The sequence below is a fragment of the Candoia aspera genome, chromosome 1 (genome assembly GCF_035149785.1).
Source record: "Candoia aspera isolate rCanAsp1 chromosome 1, rCanAsp1.hap2, whole genome shotgun sequence".
In the NCBI taxonomy this organism is placed as follows: domain Eukaryota; kingdom Metazoa; phylum Chordata; class Lepidosauria; order Squamata; family Boidae; genus Candoia; species Candoia aspera.
Genome location: NC_086153.1, coordinates 30,718,226 through 30,744,993, shown reverse-complemented (window position 1 = coordinate 30,744,993; position 26,768 = coordinate 30,718,226).

Below are 26,768 nucleotides of genomic sequence, written 5' to 3'. Positions count from 1 at the left end.
GAGACTCACTATGAGTTAGCTGTCTCACATTTTTGAATGTTCTAGACCAGAAGGAGTGGCAACATTTCACTTTCAAATTTTGCAGACTACAAATTCCTCCAAATCCCAACCACTGGACATCTTTTCTGGAATATATGGGAGTTACCAATCAAAATACCAGGAGGATATCAGGTTGGCTATCTTCACTCTAGACTTTATGTTTAGGAGGAGGAATGTCTCATATTTGTATTGTGAGGACTCAGGAGGACTCACAAAAAGGAGCACTAGCAAAAACTTGAACAGTATCTAAAGGGGAATAGAGGCACTTGCCCGTTTTTTAGGTCTGTTATTATGACTTTAGCATGCTTGAAATATCATAGGGGTTGTGAATCTCTAAACACTTTGTTCTACTAAGATGTATTGATGGAGAGAATCCCAACAAAATATGCCTGCTATATTTCATTGTTTTGTTCAAGGTTTGCCTATCCTTTCATTTTTTTACCTTGTGAAAGGTGAAAGGTCCCCTGTGCAAGCACCGAGTCATGCCTGACCCTTTGGGGGGATGCAGCTTTCACAACATTTTCTTGGCAGACTATAGAGTGGGGTGGTTTGCCATTGCCTTCCCCAGTCGTCACCTTCCCCAGCAAGCTGGGTGCTCATTTTACTGACCTCGGAAGGGTGGAAGGCTGAGTCGGCCTGAGCTGGCTACCCGAGAATCCAGCTTCCGCTGGGATTGAACCCGGGTTGTGGGGAGAGTTTCTCCCCACTGCGCTACACGAGGCTCTTCTTATTTACCTTAACTCCTTAAAAAATGAATACTTGAAAGTGACTCAATATTTGAGTCAATGAATGCTGTACTGACAATTAAGGCTCAGATCTGACTCAGCACACATGTGCTTGCTATTCTGGAAGGGTAAGGTTGCAGTTCAAATGGCAGGATAATGGAAGCTTAATTACTATGTTTCTAAGGTGAAGTGGGGGAAAAGTTAATATGTATTCTGCCTTTTCCATTATGGACATAAATAGGAATGAGAGAGACATTAGTTAGTTTAATATTTTAATATAAATTTAACTATTTCATCTTTCCCAAGCCGTTACTATACTTCAAACCCATTAACCTTTTCCAAAAGTTGTAGTGTGGATTTTCACCTCCTCACATATGTGGGAAATTTGTAAAAAAGTGCTTATATTAGGAAAGTGCACACAAAATTCATGTATTGGGATAATAGTGAAAAAAAAAAATCATACTATTTGGTAAAATTGCTTGCCAACCTCTGTATGTTAGAAAAAGTGTATATAAAAATGTAGAGAGGACAAATCTGCACAAAATGCATTTGAAAATACACAGTGATATGGAAATAGAATTAAATGAATGTTAATTTTAAATGTAAAATATCACATGTTTCTATCTGAAATGCATATATCGAAATGGTAAGGAGAAAATATTTATTTAAGAAAATTAAGGAATCAGGAGAATAAACAATAAAGAAGGCAAAGATCCACTAACTGGTGAGAAATAGAGAAAGAAGATACTAAGAGATGCCATGAATATACAGAACTGTAGCAAAAAAAAATCCAAAATCAATAGTATGTATAAAGGTTTGATCACTGAACCAGAGCCAGTGGAAGTGAGGTTAAATGGGCCCTTAAAGTATTGTTATCAATGCATGAGCATATTAAATACTACCTTGCAAGATGATGCAGTTAAAGTACCATATGCAATTTGTAAGTGGGTATGGAAAATACAACAGTGGCCACAGGACTTTAAAAAATATTTTTAAAATGGTGTTGCTAAAGGATGCTCAAACTACTGAATAACTGTGGTTATCTCACATGCTAGTAAAATAATGCTCAAGATTTTGCAATCGGACTTTAACAATACATGGAAAAAGAACTGTCAGACAGTAAAGAGTAAGGAAGATGATATTGATAGAGATATTCAGGAACTGTTATTTAGGCAAAAAGGGATGAAGTGTTTTTTTTAAAATACAGAACAATGACGTAACGTTCTGAAGCATCTCAGGCAGACACCCCTCCAATTCACTAAAAGAAAGAGAAAGAGGTACAACACAATCAGACTTGCAAGATTCTGTTATTAAAACCAGTCTTAATAAAAGTTTAGCCTTCCTATGGAGTTCACTTCCTGGTCTGGTCTATCTAGTAGGACTGACACAGATATTTAAGCTGGATTCAAAAGAGGCAGAGGGACCTGAAGTCCCATTGCTAACATTCAGTGGATAAGGGAAAAGGCAAGGGAGTACCAAAAACATGTCTATTTTTGCTTTATTGATTACTCAAAGGCTTTTGGCTATTGAGACCATAACAGACTGTAGATAGTTCTTGAAAACATGGGTGTACTAAGCTACCTCATCTGCCTATTGACGAATTTGTCTTAAGACCAGGAAACAATAGTTAGAACACAATATGGAAGAACTAAATGGTTTAAATTGAGAAAGGAGCATGCAAAGGTTGTATAATGGTATCTTATTTAATTTATATGCAGAATATATCAGGAGATATGCTGGACTAGAAGAAATAGAAAATGGAATTAAAATAGCTGGGAGAAATATCAGCAACCTAAGATATGCTGATATGCCACTTTGATGTCTGGAAGTGAAGAAGACTTAAGGAGTCTCTTGTTGAAAGTAAAGAAAGAGAATGGAAAAGACAGTCTACTGCTCTCTTGCTCTCTCTCTATAATTGTTTCCATAGACAATGTCAACCCGATGTAAACAGGTGGAGAATAAGATGAAGTAGTAAGAGTTTATCTTCCTAAACTCAACATTTCCCAGGGATGGTAACTGGAGCCATGAAATAAAGAGACTGTTGTTTAGGACAAAAAGTATGACAGATCTAGACAGAATATTAAAGTGAAGAGTTATCTCCCTGACAACAAAGGTACATATTATTAATGCCTTGGTTTTCCCAGTTGTATTATAAACTGTGAATGCTGGAGCATCAGAAAGTTTGAATGAAGAAAAACTGATACATCTGAACTGTGATGCTGGAAGAAATTGCTGAGAATACTTTGGACTACAGGAAGAACAAATCATTCAATACTAGATGATTAGAACCAGGCTATATGTTGAATATATATTAAGGAAAGCTGGATTGAAAGAAGATGAGTGTGGTTTCAAAACTGGAGGAAGAAACATCAGTAACCTATGCTATGCTGATGACAGTCCTCTAATAACAGAAAATGCAAAGGAACTGCAAGGAATCGTAATAAAATCAAGAAGCATAGTGAAAACATGGGGCTAAAATTAAATATAAAGAAGACCAAACTAATGACAAGAAGGACGTCAACCAGCCTTAGAACTGATAATGAATATATCAAAGTGGTAGATAGCTTCTGCCTTTTAGGATCAACCATCAACAGTAAAGGAACTAATAGTCAAGAAATATACCACAGACTAGCACTTGGTCTTCAGCAAAGGATCGTTACCTTGTCGTGATGCTGGAGCTTGAGCACCTCAATGATGCCATGAGCTAAACCGTGAAGGGACACCCAAGATGGGAAGGTCATGACAGAGAGGTCAGACTAAATGCGATCCCTGGGGAAGGTAATGGCAACCCACCCCAGTATTCTTGCCGTGAAAACTAAATGGATCAGTACAACCAGAGATATGTCGGTATACCATCGGAAGATGAGACACCCAGGTCGGAAGATGGTCAAAATGCTACTGGGGAGGAACAGAGGATGAGTTCAACTAGCCCCAGATGTGATGACGCAGCTAGCTCAAAGCCGAAAGGACGGCTAGCAGCCGACGGTGCTGGTGGTGAACGGCGAATCCGATGTTCTAAGGATCAACACACCATTGGAACCTGGAATGTAAGATCTATGAGCCAGGGCAAATTGGATGTGGTTATTGGTGAGATGTCAAGATTCAAGATAGACATTTTGGGCGTCAGTGAACTGAAATGGACTGGAATGGGCCACTTCACATCAAATGACCACCAGATCTACTACTGTGGACAAGAGGGCCACAGAAGAAATGGAGTAGCCTTCATAATAATAGTAAAGTGGCTAAAGCAGTGCTTGGATACAATCCAAAAAACAATAGAATGATCTCAATTCGAATTCAGGGCAAGCCATCTAACATCACAGTGATCCAAATATACGCCCCAACCACAGATGCTGAAGAAGCTGAAGTAGAGCAGTTCTATGAGGATCTGCAACACCTACTGGACAACAAGCCTAAAAGAGATGTTATTTTCATCACAGGAGACTGGAATGCTAAGGTGGGCAGTCAAATGACACCTGGAATTACAGGTAAGCATGGCCTGGGAGAACAAAACGAAGCAGGACACAGGCTGATAGAATTTTGCCAAGACAACTCAATGTGCATAACAAACACCCTCTTCCAGCAACCTAAGAGACGGCTTTATACATGGATTTCACCAGATGGACAACACCGAAATCAGATTGACTACATCCTTTGCAGCCAAAGGTGGTGGACATCTATACAGTCGGTAAAAACAAGACCTGGAGCTGGCTGTAGTTCCGATCACGAACTTCTTCTTGCACAATTTAGGATCAGACTAAAGAGATTAGGGAAGACCCACAGATCAGCTAGATATGAGCTCACTAATATTCCTAAGGAATACGCAGTGGCGGTGAAGAATAGATTTAAGGGACTGGACTTAGTAGATAGGGTCCTGGAAGAACTATGGACAGAAGTCCGCAACATTGTTCAGGAGGCGGCAACAAAATACATCCCAAAGAAAGAGAAAACCAAGAAGGCAAAATGGCTGTCTGCTGAGACACTAGAAGTAACCCAAGAAAGAAGGAAAGCAAAAGGCAACAGTGATAGGGGGAGATATGCCCAATTAAATGCAAAATTCCAGAGGTTAGCCAGAAGAGATAAGGAATTATTTTTAAACAAGCAATGCATGGAAGTGGAAGAATAGGAAGGACAAGAGACCTCTTCCAGAAAATTAGAACCATCGGAGGTAAATTCCAGGCCAAAATGGGTATGATCAAAAACAAAGATGGCAAGGACCTAACAGAAGAAGAAGAGATCAAGAAAAGGTGGCAAGAATATACAGAAGACCTGTATAGGAAGGATAACAATATCGGGGATAACTTTGATGGTGTGGTCAGTGAGCTAGAGCCAGACATCCTGAAGAGTGAGGTTGAATGGGCCTTAAGAAGCATTGCTAATAAGAAGGCAGCAGGAGACGATGGCATCCCAGCTGAACTGTTCAAAATCTTGCAAGATGATGCTGTCAAGGTAATGCATGCTATATGCCAGCAGATTTGGAAAACACAAGAATGGCCATCAGATTGGAAAAAATCAACTTATATCCCCATACCAAAAAAGGGAAACACTAAAGAATGTTCAAACTATCAAACAGTGGCACTCATTTCACATGCCAGTAAGGTAATGCTCAAGATCCTGCAAGGTAGACTTCAGCAATTCATGGAGCAAGAATTGCCAGATGTACAAGCTGGGTTTAGAAAAGGCAGAGGAACTAGGGACCAAATTGCCAATATCTGATGGATAATGGAAAAGGCCAGGGAGTTTCAGAAAAACATCTATTTCTGTTTTATTGACTATTCTAAAGCCTTTGACTGTGTGGACCATAACAAATTGTGGCAAGTTCTTAGTGGTATGGGGATATCAAGTCATCTTGTCTGCCTCCTGAAGAATCTGTATAACAACCAAGCAGCAATGGTAAGAACAGACCACGAAACAACGGACTGGTTTAAGATTGGGAAAGGAGTATGGCAGGGCTGTATACTCTCACCCTACCTATTCAACTTGTATGCAGAACACATCATGCGACGTGCTGGGCTTGAGGAATCCAAGGCTGGAGTTAAAATTGCTGGAAGAAACATTAACAATCTCAGATATGCAGATGATACCACTTTGATGGCTGAAAGCGAAGAGGAACTGAGGAGCCTTATGATGAAGGTGACAGAAGAAAGTGCAAAAGCTGGCTTGCAGCTAAACCTCAAAAAAACCAAAATTATGGCAACCAGCTTGATTGATAACTGGCAAATAGAGGGAGAAAGCGTAAAGGCAGTGAAAGACTTTGTATTTCTAGGTGCTGCAGATGCTGACTGCAGTCAGGAAATCTGAAGACGCTTAATCCTTGGGAGAAGAGCAATGACCAATCTCGATAAAATAGTTAAGAGCAGAGACATCACACTGACAACAAAGGTCCGCATAGTTAAAGTAATGGTGTTCCCCATAGTAACATATGGCTGTGCGAGCTGGACCATAAGGAAGGCTGAGCGAAGGAAGATCGATGCTTTTGAACTGTGGTGTTGGAGGAAAATTCTGAGAGTGCCTTGGACTGCAAGAAGATCAAACCAGTTCATACTCCAGGAAATAAAGCCAGACTGCTCGCTTGAGGGAATGATATTAAAGGCAAAACTGAAATACTTTGGCCACATAATGAGAAGACAGGACACCCTGGAGAAGATGCTGATGCTAGGGAGAGTGGAGGGCAAAAGGAAGAGAGGCCGACCAAGGGCAAGGTGGATGGATGATATTCTAGAGGTGGCAGACTCATCCCTGGGGGAGCTGGGGGTGTTGACGACTGACAGGAAGCTCTGGCATGGGCTGGTCCATGAAGTCACGAAGAGTCGGAAGCGACTGAACGAATAAACAAGCACTTGGTAGAGCAACTATGAAGGCCTTGGAAAAGATATTTAGATGTCATGTTGTGCCTATACCTACAAAGATGAGAATAGTATAAGCAGTGGTATTCCTTGACACTCTATCACTTTGGAGAAGACTCCTGAGAATACTGAGGACAGCCAAGAAAACAAACAAATGGATCATTGAACAAATCAACCCAGAGTTCTCACTAGAGGCATAAATGACGAGGTTCAGATGATCTTACTTCTGACTCATTATGTGAACACCTAGCTCTCTGGAGAAGGTTCTAATGATGGGAAAGGTGAAAGGAAAGAGAAGAAGAGAATGACCAGCAGCAAGGTGGATGGACTCAATTACAGTGGCAGTGAGTGCATTGTTGGAAGTCCTGAAAGCCCAGGTTAGGGACAGATTATCACGAAGAAAATATATGTGGTCACTAAGAATCAATACTGACTTGATGGCACATAATCAATCAATCAGAATCAGACTGCTTACTGGAAACCCTGATAATGTAGCTGAAGCTTAAATATTTTTGACACATAATATGAAGGTAAGAGTCATTGGAGAAGATTCTGAGACTTGAAAAAATTCAATCAAAAATTATGCAATCAAAAAAGAGGCTGAGAAAAAACCATGTGGCCAAATACCATCATTGATGACACAAGGATAAGCTTACAAATACTCAAAGAAACAGTTAATAACAGACAATCCTGGTGAAACAAAGTCCATCAGATCATAAAATAATTTAGTGACTGAACCCCACTAATGTTATATTTTTGAACCAAAAATAAAGTGCAAAATTCACAGAAGTGTGCCATTCAGAGTTCTGATCAGGATAAATGATTTATGTTTTCTTATTCTAAAATGTGGACCAAATGAAATTCCCCAGAACCCATATTACCCATCATTGCATACCTGCTTAGCTTCCTAATTTCCTCAAGTATTTTTTCAAAAGTCCTATCTTCCTAGCAGAAACTAGACATCTTATCAATTTCATCATTCTAGTTCTTCAAGTTTAATGAGTTGCATAGAATCAAAGAATGCTAACTCAATACTCAGTTGAGATACTGACTTTCGTCTGGCTTGCTGTTTCTCATAATAATGAATAACCTATCCTTTATTCTGTCATTGCTGACGTTCATTGTTCAACAGCCTGAAGAATGGAAAATAAATGCTTGGAATGCCTCTTTCACCTTCACATGATGTATATTTAGTGATACGCTCATCCCCAAGAGCAGTATATGGAAATTAGCTGTCAGAATGGAAGATCTAATTGTCATGATGCCTCATGCTTTGTTAATTAATTTATCAGGTTGTTAGAAATAGTAGTGCATCTTGATTCAACAACCATATCAAAAAATTGGGGTTTAGACTCAGTCTCACAGGTTATGTTAGAGATGTTCAACACTTTCTGAGGTTGAGATGTTCTGACACTGAAATATCTCACCTGTTCCAACTGCACTGGAAGTGAAACTGAGTTGAAATGGTCTATATTAAGGTTGGAACCACTATGGTAACATCAGAACAGTATCAGAACATTTATGTTAGAAAGATTTTGGAGTTGGATCTCTTTGTGAAATAATTTGACCATGTCATGTATATCCCCTTGCTTGTTCATGCTATCCTAGTAACAAGAATATGTCTTCCATGGTTTGAGAATCTTGCTTAGCATCAAATTTCCAATCATGTTATTCAGCCATAGTAGAGATAGATGCTAGAAAGGAAGGAAGGAAGGAAGGAAGGAAGGAAGGAAGGAAGGAAGGAAGGAAGGAAGGAGACAGATCTGTTTAATTTCATCCACAAAACATTATACAAATAAATTCTGAGGTCCTTCCTTATTAATGGTTATAGCCAAGAACAACTTCTTAACATATATAGATTTTTCTAAGACATACATTGATGTACCTCTTTGACCTGCCTATAGAAGATATTGAATGAGAATTGGGGGGGGGGGTCAAGTTAAAAGTCGTTAGCCCAAATACACATCTTCCCAGGGAAAAGCAAGCACCGGTTCAGCCATACAATGTCAAATTAGGCAACTACCCTGTGGTGGAGAGCAGCTGGCTCTTTAAATCAAAAGCCAGCCTGATGTTCCCAAAGGGAGTCACCTGACCCCTGAGGGCCAATAAAGGAAAAGAAGGGGGTTCCGTCAGATTTTGGTGGGGATAGTTTTGGGTGGCTTTTGTGAGGGAGTTGGCTGGAGTTCTGGACGAGGGGGTTACCTCAGGCAAGGTTGAAAGTTAGTTTACTTAGAATTGTGTTAGGGTCTTTTGTACTTAAACTGTGTGTTGTGTGAGTGGAAACTTATTTTCTTTTGGTGCCTTTAATGAAGTTAATTTTTTGTTTCAATCCAGACTAGTTGCCTTCTCTCACCTGCCTCAGCTTGACTGAGCTGCAGTCTCCCAAAGTTTTTGTTTGGTTTTCCCTCCTGTATTTAGCCAGACCCAGGGTGGGGTGAGAATTTCCCTTTTAATTCTCTCCTGATTCCCTAGAGGGCTGGTGTGGAAGGGAGAAACTGGTTTATAGTGAAGAAATGGTGGCAGGAAGGAGACCTAATCTTCCAGTCACTGTTCTCCCACAGGTGCAGTTACCTCAGAACTGAAGGACCTCAAAGGAGGGGCTGGTTTGATCCTGAGGATGCCCTTTCCCCCCTCATTACATACCCCATTACAAAATCATTTTCCAAGGAAAGCTACACTGTCATTTTAGCTATAGAATATGGAGAAAGCTAAGAAATGCTGATAAACTGAGAAGAGATACTGGGAAGTGAGCAGAACTCTGGGAATGCAAAAGAGGGTATCTCCCCAGAAAGAAACTGTGTTCATGGAATGACTGCCTCTTTGTTCTTTCAAAACCCCATTGTCTTTGTAATCCTGCCCAATTACCTCACAGTTCACCCTAGTGGCTTTACTGAACTTACTAGGCACATGATATGTTATATCCAATGAAATGCCTAAGGAGAGGATAGATGCCTAGTTGGTTATCCCAAGAGGTGCCATTATGACTTCTATAAGGAACAGCATAGCAACAGATGTTAGGTTTGGGAACAGGAAATCAATGTGGAGAATCAAGTGAACCAGAGTATGGTCACCATACAGATAACCTGGAGCTCCGATTCATCAAGATTACATATGTTCACCTCTAAAAGAGTCATAGAGCAACCATGCCTTGATACAAATGCATAATGCGGTCAATCAATATGGAAAATATTATCAACCAAGACACCAAGGAACAGAAAAGAAGGCACAAGATCGTCAGCACTAAGTTAAGAAGGTAATGCAGCTGTGATATCAGTGGAAATCAGTCTATCATCATTTAAAACTGATCACAGCTATAAAAGACTCAGTGTGGTCATTCAGTTTCAAGAAGGGTATCTACAGCTCTCTTGCTGATGATGCTGGAACATGCATTTTCTCAGGCACACCCTGAAATGCAACGTTCAGCCGTAGAATATATTACCAATGGATGCTTCTAACTTACTTTTCTTTACCTGAGGGACTATTACTTTGTTATTCATTTGTTTTCAAGCAACTATTAGCTTAAGAAATTTGTTATGCAAAGCAGTTGTTGCTCAGAAAAGAGAGAAATGATCTTTTGGCATCTGAGATGTAACACGTCTATCACAAGAGGCAAGAGACATAATGAAAGGTGACAGATGGCTGAGAGATAAAGAAGTCACTGCTGGAAGAAGAAACAAATCACTGCAGCAGGAACTGTATTTTGTCAAGTTCACTTAAAGAGTTGCTTATTCATATTGCAGTTTCTGAACTGGACTGACAAATGTGATGATGCCAAATGTCAGTAATTCTCCATGATAAAAGTACTGTAATTCCCTTACATTAAGTCCCTGCCTATAAAGGCCTACAATGCAACAGGTTTAGTAATATATAAGGTAAAGGTAAAGGTTTCCCTTGACGTAAAGTCCAGTCGTGTCCGACTCTAGGGGGCGGTGCTCATCTCCGTTTCTAAGCCTTAGAGCCGGCGTTGTCATAGACACTTCCGGGTCATGTGGCCAGCATGACTCACGGAACGCCGTTACCTTCCCGCCAAAGCGGTACCAATTAATCTACTCACATTTGCATGTTTTCGAACTGCTTGGTGTGCAGGAGCTGGGACTAGCAACAGGAGCTCACCCCGCCGCGCGGTTTCGAACCGCCGACCTTCCGATCGACAGCAATTGAATTATATACCTTCTTGTGGTGCTTTGTTCCTGGGGTATCCTTCCTTTGCTAACAGAAATTAGATTTGTAGGGACATGAAGGTAGGAAGATTTTATGGTCTGTGCCATGGAGCAGTTTCCCAAAGAAAGCTCCTCTATCATTTTTCATGGCTTTTAAATGACTCAGTAAAACTGATTTTTTTTTCAGCAGACATTTTTTTTTTAAATTTAGCCAGAACTTCCCATGTTATGCTGGTTCTGGTTTTTTTCCTGGTTTGTTTGCAATTCTTGATTTTCTTGCAAATTGCAGTCCCAATCTATCTTCCCAGTGTAATGTATCCATCAGATTTCTCCATAGACTATAACACTGTTGCTGATATTTACACCTCTATACCACTACTTTGAATTTCAAGGCAATTCAAAAGCCACTGAAGAAGAATAACTGAGAGGCATGGAGTTTAGATGCCCTTCTGTAAGCATAGAAGGGCATTTTGGGGAAATAAAAACACTCTTAGAACAATTTCACCCTATAATACATAAATTTACAAAGGTTGCAATCTTTGTTACAAGGTTGCGTTGGCTACAAAATCATCTGACAAATTCCAGTAAAAGCTATGACTAAAAATTATTTTGAAAGAAGTAGAAAAGTTTCTAGGCTGACGTCAGGGCTGTGCAAATCTTTATGAGGTGCTTAACATCAATGGAAACACCTCCTGAAACTACTTTCTGAAGCAGTGTGGCATCCTTGCTTTTAAACAGACACAATGCTTAATTTTCCTCTGCTTTGCAACCCCTCCTCAACTTCCTCCAGCACTTGTGAAAGTTCATATTCAGGTTTTACTAATGTTGGAGGACACTAAGAAGAAGCTGCAAGGCAATGCTGTCCTCCCCAGTTTGTCTTAGAATCCTCCATCAGTTGCAAAACCGGAAGAGGCTTATGCATGTACACAGTGCCTTTTAGTAAGGGATAATGAGGCTTCACATTGATGCAAAATGTTTTGTCAAGGCAAATTGTTTCTCCTCTTTCCCTAAATGAAAAGAATTGTGTCATATCTGTGATACATAAATGAAAAAAAAATGTGTCATATCTCTTCATTGGGATGAATTTCACATGGTTCTAATGTACATTCTTATCTCACCCCTCCCCTGTAAGCTACTGTAGAGAGTAATCACCTTAACAGAAATATGTGAGGACTGTTACCTAAACAAAGAGTGTTGAAGCATTTAGTTTTAGTTCTGGGAAGCATGACAGTATTTGGAAGTGACTTAGGCAAACTCCTTGCTTCACTGGAGTATAAGAAGGAGCAGAAGTAAACCATAATCAGTCTTGCAGGATTCTCTTATTACAGCCTAACTCAATAAAATATAGCTCTAGTCTTCCTGTGGAGTTGATTTTCTGGTTCAGTCTACTTAGCAGGGGTGACATCAGTCTTCCTTAAATAATGTTTCAGCCATCTTTGTTTTTGTAATGGTTCTTGCACATTTCTCTCAAGGTCATCTCCCTTATTTCCTAGAGCTACTTCAGGAGAGTACTTTCTTTGCAGCCCCTTTGGTCAATTTTCTAGGCTAGCTTTATTCTTTCAGGCACTTTAATCCTTCTGTAAGTATGCAGAGCCTGACTTTTTCCTGTGAAATATCAGCTAATCTCACACTTGTTTATGTGATGGGATTTGGGGATTATGCCTTGCATAATCCAAAATTCTGTGAATTTCTTTTCTACTATTCAGTTCTGCACCTGCCTTACTCGTGAAGTCAGACTTTTCCTCCTCCACCATCTAAGTGGTCTGACAATGCACATTATATGTTCAGCTACTGGCAAAAATGGTAATTGTTGTGTTTATGTGGAGGTGAAGATGAGAAGTTTTCGTAAAAAAAAAAAAGTCCCTGGCTAAAAAGAGATTTCTACAAACTCTTCCGCTGAGGGAATAGGGAGAACTTTCTCTTCGATGCAAATACATCTTAGCTTCAACCATTATTGTAGATACCAGCACTTTGCATAATCGAGGCTCAAGATTTCCATGAGTGGGGAGCCTTGACTCTACTTAAGTGAATCTCTTTTTCTTGAGATCTTTAGAGATCTTTGCTGCAGCAGATACCCTCAAAGCAAGGTGGTTATGCAGGCTGGTGGCTGCAGCCAAGTAAGCAACTTGCTCCAAGGACAACTGGAGATAACTGAAAACTTTTGAATCCCTCCATCCAGTCTACCCTTCCTGTTTTCCAAACAAATTATAAATCTCTTTACTTCTTTTCTGTAACCTTGACTCATATGACTTCATGCACCTTTGGCAGCTCTGCCATTGTTGAAGGCATTGAGGAATCTGTTAAGGAATCTGTTATATCCTCCAATTTTCTGGCAGTACTAAAGCAGGTTTCTGTAAAGTACTGACCACTACCCTCAACTGTTGTGATGTGAAGCTGATGCCATGGCATTACTAGTGATATTGATGTCCTGGAAGAAATATCTCTGCATTAAACTACTCCCCTCACAGCACTCTTGGGTTTTCTATTAAATTTTCCTCTTTTGTGTGGTTTTTACATCTCTAGTGCAGATGCTCACTTATTCCAATTCTACCCTTCTGTAATTAACTGCTTCTGGCAGAATGTGGAAGGGATACACATGTAGAGATGTATATCTGAAATCCATCATTCTCATACTTTCCCTTCCTGTCAGATCTTATATAACTACATGCAACTAGAGATAAACTGCATGGCATTTTTGTATACTAAAATACCAGGAAATGGAATTGCTGGGTTGGCAAGAATGACTAAGCCCTTTATTGTTCATTGCTGAGTAAAAACAATGAGAGGGCTGGTTTATCCTCATTAACATCATTAAGTCTAATTGGCTATGTAACATCCTGATGCCATTATATTCATTATTTGGTCACCTTTTGGTGGGGGAAAGGCTCTATCAAAGCAGAAAAAGGAATGGTGCCAGTAAAACAGCAGATCCAAAACAATGATAAAGTCAAAGGCAAAAATATTTGTGAAAGTATTAATGAATATACATAGTTAAGGGGGCATTTAGGTCATGGAACCTAATCCCCTGCTTAGTGCAGAAATCCAAATTGAAGCATCTTTGACAGATGGCTGTCTAATAGGGGATGCAAAGGCTTCAACTGATATTTTAAATCATTTTTGGAGTGTTCTGACTATGAAACAAAGCATGTATGATTTTAGAATTTTATGTGGAGTTGTTTTGTTCTGAGTGTGAAAGAAAGTGTGGCTGTTTTGAGCAATGTGGCTTTGAGTGTTCAGTTCTATTGAGCATTGCAAAAGACCTGATATTTTGTGGCTTGTATTTGGCTTGTGGTGATTTTTATTTTTATTTTCCTTCCAAAAGTTTTTCCAGTCACATCCCTGCTGCTCTTGGTTTAGAATGGAGAGGGGTGAAGTGGGATAGGAGTGAAAGGATTGCCTGTAAGACTACTAGCCTGGCAGCTAAATTTCTGCTCTTCTTAAAAAGTTTGCTGTGGGGAAGTTTAAGCTCATCTGAATGGGTGGGCAGTTGCATACATGTTATGCTGTGCTTTATGGTGCAAAAGTGCATATATGTGCGCATGCAGTACTGGGCATTATACATAACTGGTGCTAATTCTGATGAGGTTGAGTAAATGCACAATTACTATAAAGTTAGTATGGTTGATTTATTAACTTTTGGTATGCACACTCATTCTATGCATGCTCTTTTTGATTTTGAGGCTCAGAGTATATTTAAAAAAGGAAAGGATCTATGTTGTTTCAAATGATCTGTTGAATTTCAAAATACATGTGCGCTCTGTGAGTCTTCTGGTATCTTGTTGTCTTAACATTACTATTATTCATGTCGTTGTTAAGTATATCAACAGGTCTCTCTCCCTTGCTTTCTCTCTCAGAAACAAGAGCCATCCCTATGTGCAAGAAAAAACATCAGCACAGAGCAAGGCAGACCTGCTGGGAAAAAAGCCAGATCTGTTGCTCGATCTGTTAAGTAAATGGGGTCTCTATGCCTACAGAAAAAAATGGCCAGGGAGATGATTTCTTTTAAATCAAAACATTAAGAAAACCTCAGAGGAGAGATATGGTAATTGAAATAAATGTTAAAAAGATTGGCTGTTCTGTTTGTCCTGTAATTTGTTGTTTAAGCAATCCAGCGGGCTTATTTAAGGAAACTGAAAAGGTTTCTGTCTGTTCTATTTAAAGGGACAGGGCTGTTTAAATAACTGATTCTAATCTGCACTGATTTCTCAGAAGGTGAGAACAAAAGCGTGTTTCTATTATTTCCTATGGGGATTTTTAAAAAAGTTTTAATTTCATTCCCCCTCCACCCCCCTGGACATCGTGTGGCAGGTACCACCTCTGTGGCCTTAACATGGAATAGAAGAGGAGCATCAGCTGGTCTTAAATTCCCATTGCTTCCTATGGGAACATTAAAACACTAGTGATGGTTTTTTTTTCCCAACAGAAAACTCAGTTGAAAGAAAAGCAACTTGAAATGTTACAACAGAACATTTAAAATACTACTTTCAGTTTTGTCCATGCCCTACTCAAACAAATCCAATGCTCTCTAGGCAATGGTTCCACTGGACTGATAGTTGCAGATGTTCATCAGAGAGAGAGAGAAATGTAGGGAAAAATCAGAACGCCATAGGCTTATTTATGGTTCAAGTCAAACTGAAAGGAATTTTAGATGAAATCACAAAAACCTCCTCCTCCTCCTCCTCCTCCTCCTCCTTCTTTATAAATACAGGAACATTATTAATTTAAAGTAATGTTTAATACTAGCAATCTCTAATTCTAGCTTATCAAAAAAATATTTGATGGTTAGTCCTGTAAAATAGAGAAAAGGGAGGTAGCCATAGGCTCAGTTATCTTTTGGAGCAGATCCCTATTAGGGCATTTTAGTTTGAAAAACTGAGAGCAGGTGAAACTAGTTATTATAACATTTAGGAAATGACACTCTCACCAGACCTGTGTATATGTAATAAAGACTTGGGTTGAAGCCAATTTGCTGCAATTATCTAGTTGATCCACTTATCAGCTTACATTTTACAGTGCGTTAAAACACATTAGTACACTGGGTTCTCCTTATCTGGAAAACACTTTATTGTTCCCAATGATGTGTGAAATTAGCCTCTGTCAGAAATTCTCTTCATCGTTTACTTATTGTTGGAGGATGAAGTGGGAGTGGAATAATTAAAAGATTGGCAGCATGGGTTTATAACTGTAACTTTCTCTTAGAGATCTCATGCTTTCTTCTTGTAGGTTGGCTTCAGGCTTATGTTGCTTGTGTAGAGCATATCTCCAATGACACAATGATTTATATGGTCCTGCACAAGAGAGAGCTCGATTTTAAGCATTTTCTAAAAACAATATTTTGATGCAAATTTATTTTATAGTGCATATATAGGCAAGAATCCTAAATAAATCCTCTAGTTCTCCCTTAGGCTCAGCAACTCAGCAGGGGCCTTTAGACTAATCACTCTCTCTCACTCCAACTCACTTCACAGAGTTGTTGTGGTGGTGAAAATAGAAAAAGAGGGCATTATGTATACTACTTTTAGTTGTATAAAATAAAGGTGGGATGTAAATCAAATAAATAACCAAGGATGGTAAACTAATATGCCAGTGGAATGGATCCTGCTGACAAATTGAATTAACCTTTTGAGGCCTCCCATGTGCCTTCTTACAGATTTTCTTCAAAGACTTGTGGGAAGCTCCAAGTAAATCTGAGGGCCATGAAGCAGACTGCAGAGAAGATGAGTGGCAGAAAAGTTGGATTTAGCCTTAATAGCTAATTTATTTCAATTCTCATGTAGCTAAAAGTGTGCTATCTGCACTTATAAGGAAGTAAATCTGTATGCCTCAAAATAAGGGAAAGAGAGTGATTTAGAAAATAAATCCCCAAAGGGGTGATGATGATACTATCTGTTCAGTCATGTCTGATTCTTGGCGATTCTATGGACCAGTTCTCTCCACATTTTCCAATCTTGTACAGCTTCTTTTAGTTGTTTTGTGCTTTGGCTGGTGTTGGCTTTGATGGTGTCTTTTTCAGTGGCCTCGTTTCCTTTTATCGCTGACCATTCTGAGCATAACTGCCTTTTCCAGTGAGTTTGATTGCATGACATGACTGAAATAAGTAAGGTGGAATTTTGTGATTTTGCCCACCAGTGATATGTCTGGTTTTATATGCTCCAGTACTTGCTTGCTTGTCACCTTTGCTGACCAAGGAATGCACAGGAGGGACCCTTTCCTAAAAAGTCTTAGCTGTAGAACTAAGTGTTGGCAGAAAATGGAAAAGTAAGAGTGAAAATGGAAATGGAATAGATTATCAAGGATACACTTATAGCCTCCTTCTATCTTAACCTGCTTCTGGCTGGAGGCTTGCTGAAATACTGAATAAAAAGACACAGTCCACGAAACCTATTTCATCAGGGGTACAAGTTTCCCCATTCAGGTATTAATACTACTTACATAAGCTAAGCCCCACCGCCTTAAAATACGTAATGGTGACTTCTAATCAGAAGAGGAAAACGTCTGTAAATACAGTTGTATGAACATTAGTTTCCATATAAACCAGTATGCCTAGATTGTCTGCAAATCAGACATCACCAGTGGGTCTTTGGAGGTTGTGGGGCTTATCCCTGCTATGCTCACAATGAGTTCTAAAGCTTCAATAAGGTATAATTAAGTTGGTTAAAAACATAGTTAATTGGGTAAACTGATGAATGTATATTCACTTTCCATAACCATTATTTCCAAACTGGTAGTACAGACCCATCCCTGAATGAGTTCTGTAATGCTCTGCCAGGTGGATTAATGCTTTAGGATTAAGAGACCTTAGAGAGTTTCCCTGCCAACAAGGGGAGATTATGGGTGGAAAAAGCATCACTGGGAAATGAATTGGGTATATATGCTCTTGCCCTCCTTTGTTTATAGGAAGCCTGCAAATCATTTTAGTCTTCTACAACCCAGTTGGTTGTACTAAAGTTGGTGCAAGCCAGGAAAAGGTGAATAATAAATTGCAAGATGTAGAAAATAGGAACTAGTAATTCACAATAATGAGAGAGAGCATAGAGCTTATCTCTCTGCAGCACTTTGCCCACTAGGATTCTACTACTGCAGAAGGAAAGAGGCAGATTGATTGGCAATTCAGCCAATGGGTGGGAAGAGAGAGACTGGCATCTTTCACCAGTGATAATTGCCCTGTGGACCAGCTGGAGAGGTTCAGATTAGAAGAAGCTAAGGGAAGTGGATTAATGCTTAAGCCCAGAAGGAGGGATCAGGAAACCAGGAAGAGTGAGAAAGAAGCTGCTGCATGGAGGCAGTTGCTATAGTGAGTACACTTGTCAAGGGAGGGGGGACAATTACAATAGGCTGGTTAAACCTGGGATATAATAAAGGGGGAAAGGAGACTAGAAGAGGAAAACCCCCAGTGGCCTGATGAAATCTATGCAGGAGAAGAGATACTAATTTTGTGGCTCAAAATATTCTCAAATAATATTGGATACTGTTCTATTGATTTCTTCTGTGTGAATAAGTGCTTATTTTGTTGGTTGTGTAGTTGCTGTCAGTGAATTTCATTTGACAACCAAAGGTCTAGCATTGTCCTGACAGAATGCACCTTTTAAAAAAGTTTCTTCATTACATCCAGAATTGTAAAAACTTACTTTACACCTCTGTGTCAGTTCAAACTGAAGGCACTGTCTGAATTGATAGTAAAGAGGTTTGCAAATTATAGAAATAACCTTGGGGTCCTTTTTTTTCCAAAAAACAGTTGCTTCAAACTGAAGTAATTAGTTTCAAATGAATTTCTAAAAAAAAATCCAAACTATTTTGCTTGTCTGCAGATATTGGTTTTGTACAGCAAAGAAAAATGCCAGCTAGATAAGCTTAGCATTTGTCAAGCTGATGGCAATATTGCCAGTGTCAAATGGATCTCTTCCCTGTAGAGGTAACAGCAAGGAAGAAAAGAATATGGTGGAAATAATGAAGAGAGTTCAATAGAACTGCAAGCAGTGGATGGGAGGAATTAAAGGAGCACAAATTAAGGCAGAATGCTTGTCCACTGGCTTTCTCTCAACAGCTCATAACCACCTTCTGTGACTTGCTTGAATGGCTGATCCTTAAATAGAGTCCTAAACAAACATATTCTAAATTGGCCCATGGCATTGGCAAAAGACAGAATGAGATCTCATTTCACAAAGAACAGATTATTGCTCATAAAAATTGGATCTCACTTGACATTTTACCAATGCCAGCTTTCAGTTAAGCATGTGGTTCATGCCATTACACATCAGCTAGATTCTGCAGAAAGTGCATTTATCCATAATTTGTAAATTGCATTAGGTTCAATGTTATGCACTGCTGAATGCATGCTTCTTTGTTGACAGTATGTCATTCTAGAGTGATCATTAAATATACATCTTTGGCTTTTCAAGAATTTGTATAGAATATTTGTTGCAGACATGCCAATTATTTGCCATTATGCTGTAATGGTCTATGACTGTCCCTTCTTTCATGCAAATATATGGAGATGAATGAAAACGTCTGAAAAAATATGTCACTGTTTTAGTTACCAGTACATCATGATAATCCCAGCTTTGCTGTTTTGAAAGCCTTGTCTGTACTGATCAGGATGGATGGTGGCCTTATCTCTAGGGAGTGATCATGAAAGTTGTCTCTGAATAAATCTCCCATCATTCCTTCTCCTTCATTTTAATATATTTGTTAGAAAAATAAGGAGGGACAAGATCCACATGGGTGCCATTCTCTAGATAATAAAACGTCTTTTATTTTTCAATACATATTCAAAAGGAGGTCTTTGAAGCATCCTCTGAATTTTGCATACATGCTGAAACTTGAAATAGTGTCCTGTGGAAATTTTACTTCTCCCAACTGGATATTGTTTCTGTAGGCCATGACTGAGGACCTGTTGTCTTCCTATTAAAACCATACAGATTGATGACCTACATCCTAAATCATGTTTAACTACTGTACGCAGTGTGTGGAAAAAGAACTTTTTAATATTCTCATACAGAAAAGTTAAGGAGGCAGAACACCAGTGGCAGATGCATTTAACCATGATTTTAGGCTAGCAAAGGAAAGGCTTTATTTTGCCATTAAGATGGGGTCATCAGTGTGGCATCCAGAGGCATATGTCACCTACACAATGCCTCTATATGGCATCTACTAATCCCCAACATAAACAGAACTGCCAAAATCTCATGGCCTAACCAAATCTTGAAAACATTAAAATAATTTGAAAATTAAACTTTTTAATTAAAAAATTATTTTTTTAAAAAAAGTAATGCTCAAATTATTCAAGTGAAATTCTACCTGAAAAGATTGTTGAGGTGTGTGTCTTAACACTTGGTGAAGGTTACACCTGGAGATTTGCTCTGTCCCCACAACTTGCTCAAGATCTAGACAGTATTGGATTCCACACTTAGACCTTTCAAACAGTCCTTGGTTCCAACTCAGAAACCTTCTGAAAGCCTTTTTATAGTTTGATATCAATTGTGACACTTTATATAAGCCAAGGATTACAATTCAAGATTCCTCTCAAAAAACAGACACTTGTCAAAACTCTATTTCCTAGCAAGACATTTCCAGTGCACCAGAATGGTTGTAGGGCAATGCTGTAGAGCAACATTTGATTTATGGATGTCAAACCTGTCATATGCATGCAGTTTTAACCACTTGATTATATATTAAGAATGGTGTTTTGAAGGTTGACAGTCTCAGGCAAAAGCTATAACACTTGCATTAGGAGGTGAAAACAGTTCAAGCTGGATGGATGTGTGATGCAATTTATTTCTGCAGTGACTCTGTTAGTGAGTCTTTATGTGATACATCCATTTAAAAAATTACCAAAAGTTGTTTTTCTGAATTTGAATTAAATTTTTGAATAATATTAATATACTCTATTATTTAGACCTGGAAAAAAATGGCTTTAACATAATTTATTTTGTTCTGTTGCATCTCTCCATTTTGTTTATGAAGAGTGATTTTTTTGGAAGGATTACCATATTACTTTGACGTATTTTTTATGCATCCTTAAGGCCATAAATTATAGAATGGTGTACATGCAATATGTGCATGTGCAAAAATATATACATTTTCAGTAGGAAACATGCAACTAATTGTTTTGGAAAGGTGGAAGTGCAATAGAACCTTTACAGAATTTGAAGAGGATATGAAAATTAGATAAAATCTATTGCTTGGAAATATGGTAACAAATGATTGGAAACAATATTCTTTTCTATATAGGTTTCATATGTACTATTTCTATATCAACATGTTATTGAAAAGACTGACCCACAGAAATGACATTAATACCTTTTTAAAATCAAAAACAAAGAATCACTGGCAGTATTAATTGCTTTAACATAGAACAGTACTGCAGAAAGTTTGGATAGCTGACAATACATAAGTTCAGAAAAATAAAATCAAGCATTTGTTTTCACAGATAATGAAATGATACATTAAAGCACAGTTTAACACATTTTAAACTGTAACCTATAACTCACAAGGAAATAAGAGAAGTATGAACACAAACATCAAATTCAACAGAAGAAGAAACAGGCAGTGAGGATTTGCCAATTTTGCTCATTACAATTTCCAACTGGGTTGGAGACTCTTCTTTACAAAAGACTATCAGGATCAACTGTTCTGTGAGGAAAGAAAAAGCAGGCACTGAAAAACCATGGATAGAAAAGTGGGGTATAAATCAAAATAAATCAGTTGGCACTGCCACAGTTTTCAGCTAGGCTGGAGGCCTTCTTGTCCAATTAAGACCAACTCTCCTGAGAGGAAAGTTGGAGATGCAACTCTTTGAAGCACCAGTCCTTGGAATCTTTTTTCCTATTGACCTGGAACAACATTAGGAGTAGAGACAACATTAAGGGACTCCCTTTTGGGGTCTTTCACTATTTGCACTTAACTATGGCACAAGCATTTCATGGCACAAGCAACATTTTTTTTCTGCTGTGACCCCATGGTATTGCCTCCATCTAGTTACCAGCTCATGAGAGAGACATACTTACATTGTCCCGGGTTATAACAGTGTTAAGGTAGTATTTTTCACCTTATCCCAACACAGTCCAAAAGCACCTTCAAGATATTTAAAATCTGTTAGGCTCTGTCACCTTATCTTGGAAGGAAATTGGATAAATAGCAGTAACTGGGAATTGAGTAATAGTATCAGCAATGGAAACAATACATTTCACAAAGGTACAGTTTTCTGCTAGGTTTATAATGGATGGATATAACTTGAATTTAGCACTAGGAAAAGGCCCTTTGCTCATCTCTGATCTCTGCCCTGTTTCCCCAATTGTACCTTGAGCATATGTCTCTAAGTACTCTCAATGGGCTTGGTTCTTTCACATGCAAAATATGGGTTCCTGTGAATGAACTGGAAGATTCATAAAATGTTTCCTATAAGGAAGAGAAACAGGTCATGGTGCATTGCCCTGTCCACTCCCTGCTGCTGTCTGGGAGACCCACCTCACAAATACCATTGGAATCAACTGTCCTGTGAGGAAGAAAGAAGCAGGCAATAAAGATTCACCAGGTTCTCTCAGTGTTGCCATCTCCAGCTGGCCAGAGATCCTTCTTCACAGAAGCCATTAGGACCACGTGTCCTATGAGAAAGACAAAAACCAGGCAATAAGAAACTAAAAGTGAAAAGGTAGGGTAGAAATAATAATAATAATAATAATAATAATAAATACTTGCTGTTGCTGACTGAAGGCTCTTCTACCACCCAGCAACAGCCCTTGAGGAATGATTAGTTTTTAATGCAGTGACTGAGCTGATACAATATGCTGGGTAAGACTAAGATAGAATGGAATACAGTAGTTTGTGGTTCAGAATGCGGTAGAAACCCAGCCATTGCTCTAACATTCAAGCCCTCCTGTTAAGCCATGATATTATGGATTTCTTTGGGCATTACGTGTTGTGTGAATATAGCAATGGTGCTTTGTTAACCCAGCATTAGCATTTAACATATTTTGCAAACCCAGTCAGAATATTAAGTTAATCCAGAAAGAGGCTTTAAATCTGTAGCCAAAGTAAGCATGTAGTATGAACTAAACCAGTGTGATGTAGGGAACTCTCCAGTGTGGAAACTCATATTTTGTTGGTGTGTGCATGCAGTTTATGATTAATGATTACTGTTCACAGTAATTGGGGAGCAGATTGTTCTTTCGTCCCTACTTTCTCTGTAGGTCTATGGAAAGTTTGCAGCAAGGAAAAGAACTGGTCCTTCAGCTTCATAGAAACAAAGTAACAATATTCCCTCATTGCAAGTCAAACATGTTTTAAAAAATTGAGGGAAGGGAAGAGAAGCTTTGCAGTATTGTGGGTGGGAGGTGGGAAAACCAGGGGAGCTCAGCAGTTTTGAACCAAAGCATTTGCAATGGGTTGGTACTGGGAGGAAGATGACATCATCTATCCCTGCACTCAGAAAGCAGTAAGTGAAGCTGAAAGTGCAAATCTGCTGTTACATAACAACCTCTCAAACACTTCCAACTTTAACTTTCACATTTTCATTGACTTTTGTTGGGGAATAAAACTAGTGAGGTAATTTTAACTGCTTTTAGTCAGACAATTCTAGCCATTAGGACACAACAGAGCAACTTCTCATGGCTCACCAGGCTTTGCATGACATGTTGAGGGCTGCACTCCAAAAATCTTTTTAGGCTTAAGGCATCAATTTGGCTTCTTAAAGTTTTTTCCACCCCTGGAAAAAGAAGGTGCTGAAATCTTTGGCTATGGCCATTTGAGAGTGGGGGTCACATCAGAGGTTCTGGCCAGACATACTGTAGGTGACCTCAGTTCACAGTTTTACACTCCCAAATGAGGAGGGGTACAAAATGAAGTTATTGTGTTGTGTGTGTAAAGAGGAAAATGGAGCCATCAGAAGGAAAAGTGTCAGAGCACCTTTTTGAAACGTATTTGTTAAAAATGACAAACCAAAAGGTAACCTATAGCTTAGTTTTAATATTTCATAGCTATGATACTGTCACAGTTCAGAAGTGTCAAGGAACTGTACAATGAATCATGGAAATAGGAAGGGCTGCCAATGGGCTGAAAATTGAGAAATGGGCAATAACTGTACTATTAGAAGTCTAGTAATTGTAAACCTTTGCAGCAACTACAATTGTAAAATTGGGTTCCACAACCCTTAAGTGGATCGAAAATCCATTGGTGGAACATATTCTCATGTGGGATCTGACAAATGCCTGTGTCAAAACTCTCTGACTAGGCATTTCAGATAACATGTCTCTAGAGATTAAGATTAAGATTTTTACGTATTAAAAGGAGCTGTTTTGGGTTTTTAGTTACATTTTTATTTTAGTTAGTTAAATGTCCTGTTTTTCCTTCTGAGCTCCAAGTAATACACAGTTTTCCCCACAACAACCCTGTGAGTTCAGTTTGGCTCAGAAGGTGCCTGACCCAAAGTCATCCAGTGGCTTTCCATGTCTGAGGGTGGACTAAATCTGGGTTTCCCCAGTCCTCATCCAAAACTTTAACCACTACACTGGGGGAGCAGTGTGAAGTGAACTGCTCTCAACTTGTATGAACTTCAGTGATATCACTTTCCTTCAGAAAAAAAATATAGCTTTCAAATCTGTATCCACTTTTAAAATTCCTCCCATAATCATTAACTTGATACTCTCAAGAAAACTGGAGGAAGGGGGGAAGGAGAATTTTTAGATAATTGCATGTTTTTGTAGTAACATCAACAGCTATTTTGACTCCCTGCATGAACTGTGTGACAAACATTGACTTTTTCAGAAGATAAATTGTTCTTCAGAGGTTTTCTAAGCAAAGATGTGATTATACAATAGGCTTTAGGGAAGCAAATAGCTTCTTTTCCAGGGGAAGCAAATAGCTTTTGAAATATTGTATCTGGAAATGTCTTATCTGCACTTTATACTGATGGGGCTGTTAGTCAAATGTTGAAACCTTATTCTAGGGTAGTTACTCTAGCATGCTGGCTGGGGAATTCTGGGAATTGAAGTCCACCCATCTTAAAGTTACCAGGGTTGAGAAACACTGAACTATATAATTATCTTAGGTTCCCATTCTGGAATGCATTTCTTTTTGGAAGAATATCATTCCTTCCTCTCTATGAAAAAAAAATAACTGGGAAAAAAAAACCCTGCTGTAAAATAACTCAAATGATAATAAGAGAAGTAAAAACTTTTTGCAACTAGAAATAGTATTTGTAACCCAAAAGCTTGAAGGAATGTCTCAGTCAGAATTCTTTCCTCCCTCTGAGTAGTCTCTTCTACCTCCCTAAACACCTGTATGTGCACACAATTGCCGTGTGGGATCCTCCCATCAACCACTGGGGTTTCTTCTAACCCAGGTTGTTAATCAGCAGATAAAGAAAAAGAGGAAAAAGGAAGTTCTCGTCTCTAAATTCCTCACATTTAGCTGCTGATGGTCCAGTTTTGCCCTGCTTGGAGAAAAGTGACTGTGTCTGTGTCTGTGTGTGTGAGAGAGAGAGAGAGAGGAGGGAGGACACCAAGTTTCTGATAATATCAGATTACTGGTTGATCTTCCAACAATCTGAGAATCCTGAAACATTGTAGGCCTTTGTTAAAGTGCAGATTCAGGTTTTGTAACATGTGATACACAAATCAGATTTCCCCCCATTTTTAGACCTAGCATTAAAAATTATTATTCTAGTCCTTCAGTTGGAATTTTTTTAAACGGTATTTTTCCTTCCTTTCAGTCAGGATGCATTATGGAACATCTCAAAGATGGCTATTATTGCTTTTTATATTTTGCTTGGGTGTGGAACCTTTGGTTTCTCTTATTAGGTAATCTAGAAAGAGATTATTAATACCTATTGAAAATATTTACCTAATTTTGTGGAGACTGTACAACAATCTGGTAAATTTAATTGATATACAAGAAACTTGAACAAAACTAATATGTGATGAACACCTGATGTGTTCTCTATGGAAATATGTAAAAATGGACTTTCCTTTTTAGTTTGGGTGGCTCTAAATATTTGGGGATAATTATCCCTAGAAAAATATTGTTAGTATAGTTCAAACTATATCACAGATTAATAGTGATATCAATAGATGGTTGAAAGTAACTAAGAGCCTTTTGGGAGGAACAAATATTATAAAGATAAATATAATCACATGATTGATATATATTTAAAAAGAGATGTTTATATCCTTTCCACTTAGATATTTCAGACTGACTGAGAAGTTAATGACCAATTTTTAGAAAATAGTCAGACTCCAAGGTTCCATCTTGCAAAGTTCAAACTCCTATATGATCAAGGTATCTCCCCTGCCAGGTAAGTATTTTAACTTTGTCTTAAATATTATTTCATTTATTATCTGTTAAGATAGATTTATATATAGTCACAGAGCACTCTGCTTGTACTGGTCTATGACTGTGATAAATAAATTAATTGATTGAACTCCTATATGAATAGAGATTATTTAGAACCTTTGAAATCTTGGCAAGCATATTCCACCAGAAACTGATTCTTTAGAATAATTCTTGTTTTAACTTGGTGGGCAAAACCTTGTTTTCTGGAAAGTTTGGACTGAAAATACATTGTTAATGATATTTAAAAAAAATTGAGATATTGCAAAAAGAATATAACTTGTCTGAAACTACTGAATGGCAATATACTCAAATAACAGACTTGCTCGTTCTCACTGGGGGCTCTGGAATCTCCTAGGATTCTGAATGTATGAAGGTTTTTTAGTGGCTAAGTCATCAATTTAATTTCATCAACAAAGAGTTTTACTAAAATTAGTACTGATAATTTACAAGAAATTTGGAATAGAGAATTGGAGTTTCCTATTCAACAATTCAAGCACCTCAAATTTTTAAATGTTTAATCTTTAATACTGATTTTTTATATTTTTACAGTTATTGTTTTATATATGTGGTTTTTAAAAAATTTGATTATTGTATGCCACCCAGAGTCACTTTCTGTGAGATGGGCAGCCATATAAATTTGATAATAAATAAATAAATAAATAAATAAATGT